The sequence below is a fragment of the Poecilia reticulata genome, linkage group LG23 (genome assembly GCF_000633615.1).
Source record: "Poecilia reticulata strain Guanapo linkage group LG23, Guppy_female_1.0+MT, whole genome shotgun sequence".
NCBI classification, from domain to species: Eukaryota; Metazoa; Chordata; class Actinopteri; order Cyprinodontiformes; family Poeciliidae; genus Poecilia; species Poecilia reticulata.
In genome coordinates this window covers 5,990,152-6,006,332 of record NC_024353.1, presented here as the reverse complement: position 1 = coordinate 6,006,332, position 16,181 = coordinate 5,990,152, and the positions used below count along the sequence as shown (strand labels likewise).

At 39.0% G+C, this 16,181-nt stretch overlaps 1 protein-coding gene across 2 annotated transcripts in view; it reads right to left on the bottom strand.

Annotated features, from left to right (window-relative positions):
* wnt5b (wingless-type MMTV integration site family, member 5b) overlaps positions 1–16,181 on the bottom strand; it is a 91,833-nt gene that overhangs the window by 55,664 nt on the left and 19,988 nt on the right. For both annotated transcript variants that reach the window (XM_008400745.2, XM_008400747.2), the window contains exon 2: positions 1,979–2,084. The gene's annotated coding sequence lies outside the window, so the exon portion shown is untranslated. The remainder of the gene's footprint in view (positions 1–1,978; positions 2,085–16,181) is intronic.

Below are 16,181 nucleotides of genomic sequence, written 5' to 3'. Positions count from 1 at the left end.
TATATATATATATATATATATATATATATATATATATATGGATCCCTGGCAAAACCTTTTTATTTTATAACAGCTGCCATTGCCTTTAAACGTTGGTTTGTGTGAGTGTAAGCGTTCAGCCTGCAAGTTGTAAAAGTTCAACTGTGGCTCGTCACGTTGTGCTCAGAACATTATATCCTGTCAGCCACAGAGGAACAGCAATATGTACGTGTGTGACTGTGTTTTACTGCTGTCATTAAAGGCATAGTTCACCAATAAAAAAAGGGAACTGGGGTTCTTCACAACAAAGCAGCAGTGGGTATTAGCAGCACACTGTTACTGCCCTCCCCCACATGCCTCTGTCTTCAGCTCCAACTGTTCCCTGTCTGTTTCTCTTTTCTGCCACTGTCTGTCTTTCTGGTCCGTATCAGACTTTCTCTCTGCTGCTTTGTTGCTTTTCCTTCCTTTCCAACTTCTCTTTTCCCTCCAGTCGTCATCTCCACTTCTGTTCTTCTGTGTCCTCTTTCTCTCTGAAACCTTGTTCACTCCCACATATTTCCTCTATCTCTCGCTTCGATTCTGACCTTGTTTATTTCTTCTTTTTAACCATCGTCCCAAAGACTGTTCTTGGCATTCACCCTCCTTCTCCAGAGCCAGTTCTACCCACTCTCCCTCCTTCCTTCCTCATTTCTGTGGCACCTGGTGTTGAGGTGTCGCTGAGGTACAGTAGACGGCTCTTTGAAGTCCCTGGGGCCCTCGGGGGTTTTGTACGTGTGCACCCTTGTGCGTCAGGAAACTTTTTTTTTTCTTTACGGACAAGAACATTCGGCTTTGCTTTTGATTTGGGCTTTGATTTGGGGGAAACAGCATTCTTTGTATGAAAGCATGTGAGACTGGGGGCTTGTACGAAGCTTATTACATTTGTTTCTTTTTTTTTTTTTCCTGGAGCAATTAGTACTACTAGCTGGTATGAGTAAATGGTCTAATGTGTAGCAGACACATTATTCCACAGGCTTTTACATAACATCTTTAGAGTCAAACCTGCATATCACAAACATGGCAGCTCATATTTGTCCTGCTTGTTTCAAGACGCCTTTGACAACTTAAATCCTTAAACTTTGACTACAGACATTTTGCTATTTGAACATGTCAAACTCAAAGCTAAAAGCTGATTCTTTTCTATGTTTATTCTTTCTAATCTACATGTTGGTAAAGTTGTGTGTAAAAGCATCAAATTTATGGCTTTTATGAAGATTTGGTGATACTGAAAGGACAATCATTACTACTGTTCTTTAACTCTGAACTAATGGTTCTAGTTATTCTAAACTTTCTTAAACTGCTAAAAAACTTAAAGATCAGAATATCAAAAAAAGCATAAAACTGTTCTTACATCTATGAATCAAAAATAGCTGTCTGCTATAGAAATATCATACAACATAAAGACAGATGGAGTTATTGTAACTCCATCCATAATCAATATTACATTAGAGCTATATATATATAACTAACTTTTTTGGTTTAAATTAAGGCAATTTGATCAGGTGGCACCTTTTTTTTATTAATCCATGAACATTGCACATTGTAACTCTTCAGTCACAGCTATCAAACCAACTGTAGTTGATTAAATCTGTTTTACTGGGATTTTATTGGTGCCTCACTTCCATTTTAATGTTCTGTTTTTAGCGGTGAGCCACCATGAAGACTAAGTAATTTCGAATGTCAACCTTGATGCTCCAAATGCTCCAATGCTCCAAAACAATCTGGTCATCGCAATATAGATTCTGGAAGTTCCCAAATACTGGCACATAGTGTACACACTAAACCAGAAGTATTTCGGTGATTGAATTTTAAAACAAAAAAGTGTTAAGTGCAAGGCAAGGCAAATGAGGAGAAGCCCAAGGCCTTACACTTTTCAACCATGAATACATATGTAAATTAAAGGGAAATCAATTACTTAAAAGACAAGTTAAAAATCAAGAGTAGGAGTATTTTTACTTACTGGGTCTGGGGCTGACAGGAGCTTTGCCAGCAGGGGGGCGAGGCGATGGGGAGAGGGCGGAGGGGAAGCACCTCTGTCCTAAAGTTTGCTATAGTCAGCACCAAACCTACAGAGGTGGGGGGGAGGGAGAGAAGGCATGTCAGAGAAAGAAAATGTCAGAAAACCAGTGAAATGTGTTAAAAAAAAGGAGTGAAAAAGAACAGAGGGGGGAAAAAACGATGATGGTGAGAAAGCGAGGCAGAGTGAGAGAGGAATTTGTGAGTCACTGTTTAACTGTGGGCTGCAAGAAGTCGGCTAGCCGTGTTAAAATACCGTCTGAGTGCGCACACCCACACACCAAAACTCTTCCATTAGAAAAAAAGGCCTAAACTTCGACAATAGCTGGCACACGAATACAGAGTGTTTATGCAAAAACCTATGCCTCTCTCATACCTTGTTGCCCAGCAGGACAAGCTAATTATCTTCAGTTGGACATTTTAGGCAAACACACACGTACACACACTTAAGCTGCACATTTTCTGAGTGTAATGAGCCGTTTCTCAATGTAGGTGAAGAACTCAAAATGTCTGACTTCAACAACAAGGCAGTAACACCAAAAATAACCATTATTGGTCTTCGAAAAATCTTTCCGAAAAGAAGTAGAAGTAGAAATGAAGATTTCTGAGCACAACCAACATGAATATTCTTCATCAACTCAGTTTCTCAGCACATAATTTAAATGCTGAAAGCAAATCACAACAGATAACTCAGATTCAGTCTATGGAGATGTTTTAGCTAATGGTTTTAGCTCCTGCTAATGGTGTTAGCTCCTGCTAATGGTTTTAGCTCCTGTTAATGGTTTTAGCTCCTGCTAATGGTTTTAGCTCCTGCTAATGGTTTTAGCTCCTGTTAATGGTTNGTTTTAGCTCCTGTTAATGGTTTTAGCTCCTGCTAATGGTTTTAGCTCCTGCTAATGGTTTTAGCTCCTGTTAATGGTTTTAGCTCCTGCTAATGTTGTTAGCTCTGTCTAATAAAATAAACAGTAGATCACAAGCTAATCATGTTTGTTTCAACAGAAAACTCGTGAAAATGTTGATGCAGCATAATTTTTGAAGTAATTAACTTTTATGTGTCACAAAACAATTAAGTTGAGTTTACAACATATTTAGGCCAACATGTTAGGCTAGTCCTGGATCCCTTTAAAATAACCGAATACCAGAAAATTGACATCAATTTGTTGAGTGCATCCATGTGGCAATGTTCTGCCAGACTACTCTCATTTCTGCAGAAGGAAAAAATCTATTTTCGCTTTTTCTTGTCAAATAAATCTGACTTTTGCGAGAAGCAAAAAAAAAAAGAAAGAAAGAAAAGAGCAATTCTGTTCCTTTTAATTCAAGAGTGTTTTTACTAATGTTACTATAGAGGCAGTGACATTAGATTTACCTGTGCTTGTGGTTTTCCCCCTTTGCATCTGGTTAGTTTGAATAGCACATTGTTTTGTTCAGCTATAATCATGTGAATTCATCTAACTTTTCATGCGAAGCATTAGGCATTTTATTCAGAAAACTGTTCCAACAGACTGGATGAGAAGACAACACACTAAATCTTTTATTTAAAGCCATAGGACACTGCTTCATTTGCAATCAAAATGTGGATGTCTTCTCTGAATTATATAACAGTCTGGGCTGTAACAATAGGACACTAAGAATTATGCATCATCTGATGCTGACTTCTGCTCCACATTCCCACTTCAATCCCAACGAGCAGCATCAGTAAAAAGCAGGACGGAGACAGACGGAGAACGCGGGATTGGAGAACAACATGGGTGTTCTTTTTAGCTTTCTTTGTCTCGCTATGAAACCGCGCACAGCCCTGACAAAAATGTGACAGAGCCGTAATGCCAAAAACAAACCAGGCTCGCGCACGCTCCAATTTGTCAGGAGAGTCGGTGCCTCGGTAGCGTGGGAGGTGTGTTGTGCTTGTGTGCGCTTGTCTTCCTGTGCACGTGTGATTGAAGGTGCATGTGCATAATGCATGCGCTCACAAGTTTTGCGTGCCTGTCTCTCTCCATCTTCCTGTCAGCTGAACTTGTCATTCAAGCATCAATAAAGAGTAACTTTTCAGCTCCTGCGTCAGTTTGTTTAAAAATTGTCACGCTCTTTTTAAGCAAAAAAAAAAAAAAAAAAGAAAGAAATGCCCAAGGAAAAATATCCCTGCTGCAACCATGTAGTGCATGGATTTTAACAGATATTTTATAAGAAACGAGCAGATTTTATCGTAACAAGAACATTTCAGGGCTCTGCTCTAGAGATTTCCAAATCTCTAAAGCAATATCTCTCAAAGGTTTCTACAATAGTGACAGAAATGTAATTGGTTAAAGACTGCAAACATATGTTGAAAGAAAAGTAATGATGTGCAGACCTTCATTAAGTTTGAAGTTCAATTATTTGAGTAAACACTATACAGATTAATTACACATACACACACTGATGTTTTTAAACTTTTATTTCTGTTACTTCAAATTATTTTTTTGCATCCAAAAGAAATCAGACAATTAAGATTATAATACCACAGTAGACTTTATAAAAACTAAGTTTAATACATAGTGAAAGGTTGTTTTTTCCAAAGTTACTTTTATTCTGAAAAACAAAATTACTGCCATAGAGTCTGCAATGTTAGTTTTACTGGATCTCAATGTTGCATTCAATACAATTGACTGGTGGTCATAGAAAAGATTTAATGTAAAGTTAACAAGCTAAAAGATGAGTTGTTTAAAGTCAGATCTGAAAAATACAGAAAAGGAAGATTTGAATATTGAATCTGAGCAAACAGAAGAAAAATAGTGAGACTTTAATAGTAAGAAGCAACATCAAGAAAACCACATTTCAGGTTTTATTTCTCAATTTATATTCAGTCGTTTTGAGGCAAAGAAAGAGATTTTGAGTTGTGATATTGCATGAAATAGTCACAATTGAATGTATGAAGGATGTATAATTTTGTACAAAACTGAGTCGGACCAAAGACAACATCCCGGTCAGCCCACATTATGCCAAACTGGATATCCAAACCATGAGGACATTTCCATCATAGAGTTATTTAATATTCAGCGTATAAAGGCATTACTGAGACAGAGTAGCACTCTTATCACTCAGTAAGTGAATTACAGTCAATTTGCATGCTGAGTGAATTTAACAGAGACCCAGAGCATTGAAGCACCGACTAAAGGCTTATTCCCATCTGTTTTTGGCTTGGCTCGTAAGTCAGTATCCATTTGCATTAGAATAGATTTTTTGCAGTATTTTTAAGATCTTTAAGTTTGTAAGGAAAACGAAGCTGAATTAGTTCTGTAAAAATTCAAGAGCCGACCAAGCTATTAAATATACAGTGGATGTATTTGTAACCTTGAAATGTTTTGTCATAAATACTTTTGATTTGATTTAATGATTTTTCTGCTCCCAATTCATTTACACGCACCTGTTTTGGTTATTAGTAAAATTTATCTACATTCAATAGATAAGATGTTACACAGGTTAAAAATCTTGAATAAATTATGAAGAAATTAAATGGTTTTCAGCAAAGCGTGCGTTTAGGAAAGACTGAATCCTTGTAGTCACGCAAATCGAGATTTCTTTTTTTAACCTTGGAATTTTTCTTGAGGTTTTAAAAGATTTGAAAATGGGGAAAAAAACACTTTAAATGAATTATTCAAAGGAAATTCATGTATGAGAATTTAAATAGAAAGTATTTTGCTATAAGTTGTCTTTTACATTCAGATGCAAATATTAACTGTAAAGATTGCCAGTAAATTTCGCATAAATACAAAAAACAGTGCTTAGTGACATCATCGTTTATTTCACAAACTGGTAGATAAAACCAGCTCTTGTATCTGGGACCAAGAGTGTTTGTATCCGTAAAGAAAATGTAGTTTAGGGGAATGTACAGTCAGATGGGTTGGTAAAAAGTAAGAGAGAGATAGCTAGTGTGTGTTTGTGCCAGAAAGAGGTTGAAAAAATACAATATTTGAAGAACTACGGTGAGAGTGAGACATGGGAGTAGAAATGAGAGAAAATAAGGGAGGAAACCGAGTGTGGAATACAAACAAGGGCTACATTTACACCAGGTGTGTGCATCTCGCCCCTGTGGTCCTTCTAGCTGTCTTCTTCTATTGATTAGCTCATATTGATCTGGCCTGACGCATACACAACATGCTTCACTTGATTTAGCCAGATTTTGACACAGGGGACACGCAGGTACATTGTTAGCACGCATGCCATTCCCCCCCGCCCCACACCTAACCTCCATAGACGGACACAAATTTTTTTTAGCCTCCTATAAAGGGCAGGACACACATGCACCCTTGTCAAACAGCAAACACTTGTGTTGCCCGTTTGCTGGTGTGCATTGGTTGTCTGGTAGGAAAAGCCAGCAGCATGTATAAGACGGGCTGTGGGAGGGAGATTCAACTCTTAATCTCATTTTCCTGGAACTTGTTTGATTCAGTCTTTGAATCCCATGTGGAATACCACAGTTTTCCTTTTTTTTCCTGGAAAAAGTTGGAGAAAAGAAACTGTTTAAACTCTGTAACCCTTTCCTCTTCCAGGCTGATAGCTCTCAATTACCAAACTTGTTCCTAAATAATATTTAAATTGGTTTAATGTTCTGAAAGATTAAACCAAAAGATTTGAAATCCAGAAGGGGGCAAACACTTTTTCACACCTTTTGACTGATCTTCTTCTTACAAGATTTCAACATCTTTATTGTAATAGTATTTGGGAAAATGTTCAACTAACAAAGAACCAAATCTGAAAATCGTCAGAATAGTTATGCTGTGAGTGGCTCTAGCGGTAAAAGACAAGTACGGTTATTAAACTCAATACTGAGTTTGTAAGGAAAATGTAATATTTTATTTGTATCCATCTTCAAGCTTCTCCAGTCAGCTCAGAAACTGATGACACTGTCTTTGCCTGCAGAACCGCCTTTGGAGCCCTTCACACACACGGTTTGATTTCAGCAATATAAATAAATTAATTTTACAGGACTGAACATGCAATATTGAGCTGGTAGAGAGCGACATGTTACACCATCCAGCAGAAGACACCAGACTTCCCAATCAGTCTGACAATACCACAACATGCTTCACCGGGGTAAAATAATAATAGGAAAATTAAATCAAAGGAAAGAAAATAAACGGACCAAAAGTTTGGGCTGTTAACACTCGTAATTAGACTGAACAGGTGGAGAGAAGGATGAGGAAAGGAAGGAAGGAAGCACTCAACGGTCAGGAACAAGACAATAGTCAAACGTGTTTCGGAGCTGCAGGATTTTGATCAGAAAGTTTAGATTGAAATTTGTTGTATGTTGTTTTTGGTCAGGAGAATGATACCTGACCACAGATATGGTTTAAAACTGAGTCCATGAGGCTTTGCAATTTAGAGCTGTGAACCTGGCTGAATCAATGGTGACAAAAACAAAATAAAAGAAGATTCAAATACGACACAGAGCTGATGGGAAACCCACAACTGGATTTTTTTTTAGGTATTACAAGGACACCAACGCCGACAAATTCTTACTTTGGTATTTTGCAAGGACATTTTTTTGTAATGTTTGCACCTGTCTACATATTTTCTCAGAGGTCATTTTGGGTTTTTCAATGCTGAAGGAGCAACAGTGTGTTTAAGCTTTTTCCCACTTTGTTGTCATGCCTTAAATCTAAGAAGACTTCTATATTGCTTTATTTAAAACAGAAGCCATTTACTCATTGCTTTCTGGTGAGGTCGTAGGTGCTCGATTTTCCGTTATTTTATTACTTTCGGTTTGAGTTGATGATCAAAAGATGGTGAATTAAAATTATTGGCTCACAATAGCACTTTTTTGTATGAGACAAACCATCATTCCCAGTCAAACGCCGTCAGCTGCTGCAGCTGTAGCCTGGGGGCAGTAGCTCAAAGAAATGGTGGGACTGGAGAGTCAACAGCGCCGGCGCTCAGCCTGGTTGGGAAAAAAGGCAGGGAAGGTGAATTAGTAATGGTCTACTTTAAGAAAAAAAGAGATTTAATAATACGGTCAAGTCAAGGTGCCCTTGAGCAAAACATCTCACCTCCAGCTGCTCAGAATCGTCTTCAGACGAGCAAATTTGTTGAGGGCAGCTCCCAGTGAGACCATGAGCTGAAGGTGAAGAAGGCCGAGGTTCATGAGTTCATGTGTTCCCGTTCAGTGTGGATAAGCGGTGCTCAACGTTTGATTCATGATGGGGCCTGCATGGCGGCATATACGCAAACTCACTTTCATGCAGAAGACATAAACACGTCTAACTGTTCTCCATCCACGGCCACAATGCTAGCCTTCTCCTTCCCCTCTTTGTTTCTGGATGGATGTAATGATCCTTCTCTCCTTTTGGTCTTCCACTCAGATGCAGAAACACTCACTCAAAAATACAGTGCATGCACAGCCACACAAGACCTGCTTGCACAGAGGCGCACACACACTCTGCCTTCTGCTGCTGTGATGGCTCTGAGCTGTCAAAACATTCCCGCTTTCTCTGCCTCTCTCTCTCCCTCTCTCTCACACACACACATGCACGCGCACACACCCTTACACACACAAAAGCAGCTTGACTGTGCTTGCCTATGCAGGTTCACAGAGGCTGCTGTCTGTCCAACCTCATTCTTGTCCCCCTCCTCTCCGCTCTCACTGCCTCCTCTTCGTTTCTGTATCAGAGCATCTTCCTCAGCCGGCCGTCTCCATGAAGATCTGCATGCGTTTGAAATTTGTGAATGGAGCAAGCCGCTGAAATGCCACCTATTCACACCGGTTAGTTTCAAACCGAGGCAGATAAAAGTTGACTACCTTCTCTTTTCACTGGAAAATACATCAACGACGTAGCAAATCACGACTCAACTCATAAAACAATGTCGGAATTTTAAATTGTATCTGTAGATAAGTCATTCACAACAGTGATATTTTATATTACCTGGGCAAAAAATGTTCAAAATCTAATAGACTGAACAGTTTACAAAAGATTAGAGAAATAAATATCACATAAACATCGACTCACTTCTGGTTGAATAACGTCGAGCTAGTAAATTGCAGTAAATAATGCAGCTTTTTTTCACTCTTTTTATTTCGAAGACTATGTTTCACAAAACCTTACAGGTGATCAAGTCTCCATTTAAGTCTTTACACCATTTTTAAAGTTTAATTTGGGGACTTATGACAAAAAGGCAATTTTGTTTGGATGGAGAAGCTGCCTGTCATAAAATCCACCTCAGTCCTTCCAGCATCTGAATGGGACAAGAGCATGTTAGGTCCGATCCAAATGTAGCATCGGCTGCTCACCAGGACCTGCAGGTTCTGCAGATACGCAGCTCTCTTTTAGACCCGTCTCTTCAGGTGAAATATACATCTGAACAGCACGGCTTCGGTTGCACCACGGGGTTCAATTTCAGACAGAGCAGAGAGACCACCGGCGGCGTCGGTGGTCTCTCTGCTCACAGAGTTTTATTTAAACATAAACTTGGCGTTGCAGCAGGAGTCCATCTGAGGATTAGTCCTGGTTGACTCACTCAAGTAACAAAAGCTTTCTTCGGTGTTCAGCTCTAACGGCTCTTGCTTCACTCTGCACTATGTCAACAAGGATCAACCAATCAAAAGTGAACTTTGGGTCAGAGTGGGATTTGTTTTACCAAGCCAATAAGTTAAAGGTAACTTGAAGATAGCTAATCAGAGTTTTTTCCTTTGAGCATCAGCAAGGCATATAGTTATGCAGCTCAATTATGTTCTTTATGTTTAGCTGCAGACGGCTTTATATAAAAACGCAACAAAACAACAGTCTGGAGATTGATAAAAGAGCTATTTTGAGAGACTAGCTTTGAAAAAGATGCTTTGTTTTGGCCAAAGTAAAGATTTATTGAGACTAACCTGTAGGAGTGATGAAAGCAGAGAATCATTGGAGATCAACATGAAGACAGTCCTGCTTTCTGCCAAGGACAATGTCTTAAAAGTCTGGAAAATCAGGATGGACCATTGGCCCCGTCTGTTCTGAAAGCATTTTTAACGACCTGCTTTGTCTCTTCTTCAGGATAAATTTCCACTTTGAATCTGGACGTACTTCCTAGAATCCCTTTTGTGCTGCACTCTTAGCAACGTCTGAGCGAATCTGATTTTGCAGAGGCCTCTCCTATTGTCTGAAAAGCTCGAGTCTCGAAGGCATCATTTCAGGGGAAAATGTGAGTTTTCAAATGCAGCCACCCAGAGGCGTCCATGCCGTCATCACAACAGTGTATGTCAGAAACTCGGCTGCCAGAATAAAACGGTGGCATTTTCAGTTTCTGCAGACCACAAAAAACAAAAAAACAACAGTTTTAACATTTAACAATTGAGCCAAAAACACAAGCAAAAGTTTGTTGTTTTAGCCAAACACTTTCCTGCGAACATCAGCTGGGTTTTGTTGAATAAATCCTACCAGGTTCAGACCAAACAGGAAAACGGTAAGGTAGGGTTTCTTATTTGGCCAGTCAAAATCTGACTAATTCAATTGTCGAAGAATGAGCTGAAATTAAATCGGTTCTATTTAAGGTTTCAGTGGTAAATTCATAAAAAAAATTAAAAAAAACATTTTCAATCCACCTCACATGTACAATTTGAGAAACAGGATGTCATGTCTATTTATAACACTGTGCAAACCAGTTTAGTTTAGTTAATATATTTACAGTCACACAAAGGAATCTGATCTCACATGCTTAATCAAACCCCGTCAACACATCGGTAAAAATCCCTATTGCTAGATATCATAGTTAATTTGTTCAATGCTTATATATTAATGCATAATTTTATGCTGCTCAAATCATTTTAATGACATCCAACACATTTGTCAAATTTTCACTCTGAAGAAGTTTAGCTTGGTGAACTAGTTGAGATGCAGATCACCAGGTGCATTTGATTACTTGCTGTGGTGTAAACTTTGGTTTTGCAGTGGTCACAGTAAACCACGTCGGAAGAAATGTATTAGTGCTCGTCTACAACTTCTGGCTTCTACTTTAATGATTCGTATTATGTGTTAATGTGCTAACTTTGGTTTGGGAGGAGATCCACACCTCAACCACACCGACAAGTAGAGAAACCCAACTTTCCCGTTTAGCATAATTTTCTCTCTCTCGCTTTTTCTTTTTTTTTTTTCAACTATCCCCTAATTTCTACCAACACTGCAGGAAAAAAAGAAAGCCTCTCTCACATTTTAGAGTGAACTTACTTGGACAATTAGACCTGGACTTTAACAACTGTGACAAAATCTTCTCCGTTTTCCCACACAGTTGAACAAAATAAAATTATTTAATCCACTAGAAAGCAGATACAATCTGCTATATGGCAGCTTTTTTGATGTCAACATGGCGTCTACTCTTACTTGTACCAAACTGAGGGCAAATCTCCTTCCAAATAGTAAGTGTTTATGTTCTACTCCTGTTTTTGCCATTTTAAGTTGGAATAAACTGAGGGTGTTTCAATTTATTGTAGAGAAGAAGTCAAAATTGAGTCCTCCCACCCGTCCTGTTTTTTAATGAAAACACACTTTCACAGAGTGCCCTAATTTTTTCACACAACTGTATCCAAACACCACAGCACTGCGCATCCCAACAAAGAGGATATTAATGTTTGATCCAGCGCCTCCTTATTAAAAATGACTGAGGCTGGTGGTAAACTGCTGCTGTTGGCCTTACTTGAACAATGACACACGGTTAGCATTTTGAAACTGCAGATATAATTTTTCCTCCAGAACAACAACACATCCTGATAGATATTGTTCTGCTCTTTCTCTTGCTCTGATTTGCTTCTGTTTTGTTCGCTGGCTCCGTTACACGTTCACACACAATCGGACTCCCACACACGAGCACAGAGTGTTTGGCCTGCAGGGTTTGCACAGCAGGGAGGAATCAACCATATGGCAGACATGAGGATGGAGCCAAATCTGGCTTGTACACATGCTCTGTGGCCGTGTTGCTCTGTGTGTTTTGTGTGTTCAGCTGATGGCAGCCTGCACTTAAATATATATCAGGGCCAGTAGTAGCCGTAAGGTGAACGCTGCGTGGTTTTCACTGGAAGGCTGCCGAACAAATGAATGAAAACCACTCTCCGTTCCATCGCCGGCCGCCGTTCCCCTTGAGCAAGGCATTGAAGCTGCTGCATAAGAGCCTCATTGTGAAACGAGTGGAATGGAATATTTTATATGCATTCATGTTTAAAAATCTGTAGATGCATGTTGCACAACTGCTTTCCATTTAAAAAAAGCCGACTCTTAATACCAGCGGGTTGTGAATAAAAACTATTTCAACTAATAATGCACACAGGCTACAGCTGTTATTTAAGGTGAAGCTGAATGAGTAAGAGGTATTTATTCCATCCACACTTAGATGATTCGTCTTAGTTTTGAAATTATTTCCAAAAATACATTTTTTCTTATCACTTTGGCCAACTAGTTCCGTCTTTGCATCATCTGACCGTTAACATTTTCTCGTGGAGGCATTTAGGTTGACCACTCTGTGTCCATAGCTTCAAATGAGTGCAGTGATCCTGATTTCCTTTCATCCTACGGTGAAAGTTTGGACATTCCTTTTAACAGGACAGTGACCAAAAGCATGAAAAGCATCAGATCAGATGTTAATTAGATAGACTTTTCAGGGATTATTAATAATATTGAATAGAAATTTTATACTAATCGATTTAATTGTGTATTCAAAGTTGAGCATTTTACGTTTAATCAACATTTGACAGCGATTGCATGTCTAGAAACCAAAGTACATGCTCACAAAGAGAAAACAAAACCACAATAAAAGTTCAAATGAAATAAGTTGATCAGCTCCTTGTGTTAATACATTTCATATAAATCTTAAAGTAGACCGACTATATTCTATTGTGTAAAAAGTACTGCTTCTAAAACTACAGCAAAATTTTTTATTTCATGCATCTAATTTGTCAATATCCTTCTTTTCCACCTGAAAATATGCTCCAGGTTTTATTTCTCTGAAAATATAGGAAGGTCTGACTTCTCTAACTCTGACGCTGAACTGCACCAGCAACCACAGCACAGCAGTCTCTGTTGGGATTATGCTATATCCATACTTCCTATATTCGCCATTCCATGTGGAGAAGCGTTAACACGTCTCCCTTGCAGCACTGAAAAGGTTTATTCTGCATGCATATATGCTGCCTACAACAGAATGCATCTAATTTAATTGCGTGGCCCATGTAAGCATGTAGTACTTAAACCATTTTGGCTGCCCGTGTGTGGGAGACTTCTGGTGCATGGAGGTTTTAGTTCATGCTTGAAATGCATTTATTCATGTTGCCCTTTCCTGTGCATGTGTGTTGCATGCTCAAACCGCTTCTTGCATCCTGCATGCATGCTCCGCTTACATGTGTAGCTGTAAGTCAGACTATAGCGTTCCTATATTTATCTTCAACTTTTCCCTTTCTCATCAGTCCTTTCCTCTTTGCTTTATCGCTTCACCGACTCCCCTAAAAAGCAACGACGGGGAAAAAAAATAAAAAAATAGGTGTGCACGTCCGTGTTTGTAAGACGGTTTTAAAAAATGCACACATTCTATAAGAGGGAGGAGGAAACAGAGCGTGGTGTGGGGAAAAACACTGCCTTTGTGTGCCCCGTGTCAGTCGACTTGACATCTGATCTTGCTGAGTATGGTAAAGAAGAAAGCGCTGAAAGTACTCTGTGTGTGAGTGCAAGTGTGTGTGCGTGTGTGTATGTTTTGTGGCCTGGATGTGTCCTCCTTTCTATGTGGGTGGTGAGAGGAGGTAGTAAGGGAATAGGGTGTGTGTGTGAGTGCATTTAGTTTAAGTGTCAGCATGCCAGCGTGTGTGTGGCAAGCAGGAAGAAAAGAAGAGGGAGGCAGTGGAGGAGAAGCTGAAAGATGGATGGCAGGGAAGGCAAAGAGAGGAAACAAGTCAAAGAGGAGAACAAGGGGGAAACATCTGAGAGAAAAGTGATAGAAAAACACCAGAGATGCTAAGAGATTCCTTTGTTAGGGTATAAATGTTATATGAACTGCGCTAAGTTATGAATGAAAGAGTCCTTCTGACAAATAGTCAAGCTTGATCAGTCATACATATGCATTTACGGCTGATTGAGAACCCCTCCAGGCTTCATCTATCAGAATCAGAAGTCATTTCGGCTCTTTCTTCCTTATGTGTACTTTAATGTTTTTTCCTGTTGTTTTTGTGCATCAACAGTGAAGTGTGTCGCTGATGAAAATGTATCAATATTTTACTCCACAACTTCTGGAATTGCGGGCTTGATGTTGCAAAACCAAGGGGAGAATTAGCCACGACAGCTGGATGCAGATCTAGTTCACCAGAAGGAAAGTCTTTGAACAGAGAAAAGAAAACTTCACTTTGTTCCAGTGAAAGTTCATCCTGACAATGCATTTTACAACAGCTATCTTTGGTGTATTTTATTGGAATCGTATGTGAGAAATGTGCGCAAAGCACTTCGTATTTGTGAGAAGGAAGGAAAATGTTACATTTATTTCAAATGTAAATGTAAATCTTTGTGCATCCGTGTTTCATCCAGTTTTTTGTAGCTGCAGCTAGAGGAGCAAATGTTTTGAGTCAACTCACCGTTTCAATAATTGCTTTTACAATATGTTAGTACATCTAGTATATTCTATAGTGTGTTATTATAGTGCTGACAGGACTTTTAAAGTAAAGGCACATACATGAATGCAGACAGGCCTATTGATTTTTGTTGCCACATAAAGAGCGACTACAGCTCTGTGACCAGATCATCCTCCTCCACTTCCTCTCCTGTCATGCATGCGACCTGTTTTCACCTCCCCTTCACCTCCACCTTTCCCATCATCTACCATTATTAAGCTTTTTCTTTTCTGAAATCACCCCACTTCAATTGTCTATCGTCGCATTCCTCGTGCTCTCGGTTCAATCTTTCCCCGTCATCTCCTTCCTCTCCCTCGGAGCATCCCTGAACCAAATCTAGGGAGGATAAGCTGACAAACGGAGAGGGCTTTTCGTCGCTGCACATGTACACAGATATGCCAGAGTGGCTACATTTTGAGATAAAACAGGACAAATAAGAGAATGTAGCACAGGTCCCCAAGAGAGCGAGGAGCTGGAGAAAACAAAGATGTCCCGCTGTGTTTAGAGGCTTTGGCAAAAACCGCTCCTGAGTGATGCCAATGTGTGTGCAAAGGAAAAAAAAAGAAATTAAATAAGAGGAGAAGGTAGAAAATGCAACAGAGGAATTAAAAGGCGACATAAAACAGAGTCTCACTGGTCAGAAATAAGCATACCCTGTGATGCTTCCACATTTTGACATAATGGCCACAAACGTTAGTGTAATTTATGGGGCTATTATGTGATGTATTATGTGATGCACATTATGTACTGTTGCTCTTACAAAACAAAAACCAAAAGCTTGACAAGAAATACAGAACGTACAGTATTTGGTCATGTAGATGTTATGAAATCATAACTCCTTCTACGTCTTTTCGGGGTAATTTGAATGCAAGTATTATTGGATTCAATAGATGTTTTTTAATAAAGTGTCTTGAAATGACAGGTGTTGTGAATTAGCATTAGCTAAACTTCATTTGCTTCTCATTCAGCAGTGGCTTTTTTTGTCTTCTTGTCAATTTAAATGGAGTTCTTAATGAGTTTACAGTTGTGCTCTACATTTCCATTTTAAGATACTTTTAAGATACACCATTTACTAATCAGCTGACAAAACTATAAGTACAGCACTGGGTTTTGTTTAGGTTGATTGTAGATTTTTCCCATTAAAAAACAAAAAAAACCTTTCAGCTTTAGTCAAGGTCTGGAGCTGTAAACTAACAAAATATTTACATTAGTTTGATTGAGCGATATGAACATGTTAGCACGGCATTGTGACTTTACAGCTTTTGTGATGTAAAGGTTCTGGTTTGTTTGTTGTGTTACGTTTTCATCGTATAAAAGCCTCCTGCTGGAATGAGCTGCTCAAATAAAACATTGCTTGCTTTAAACTTCATCTTCACCACAATGAAACGACTCTAGTCCCTCTGCAAAAGCCCCATTAAAGACAATCTAAGGTACACATGTGAAACAGAAGACGAGCTTCCATGCACGAATGTAGAAGCAGAAAAACAGAAGTTCAAAGACCTGTTTTGCTGTTTTAGCTAAAACAAAAAAAAACCCTACTAATTAAATATATATATATATATAT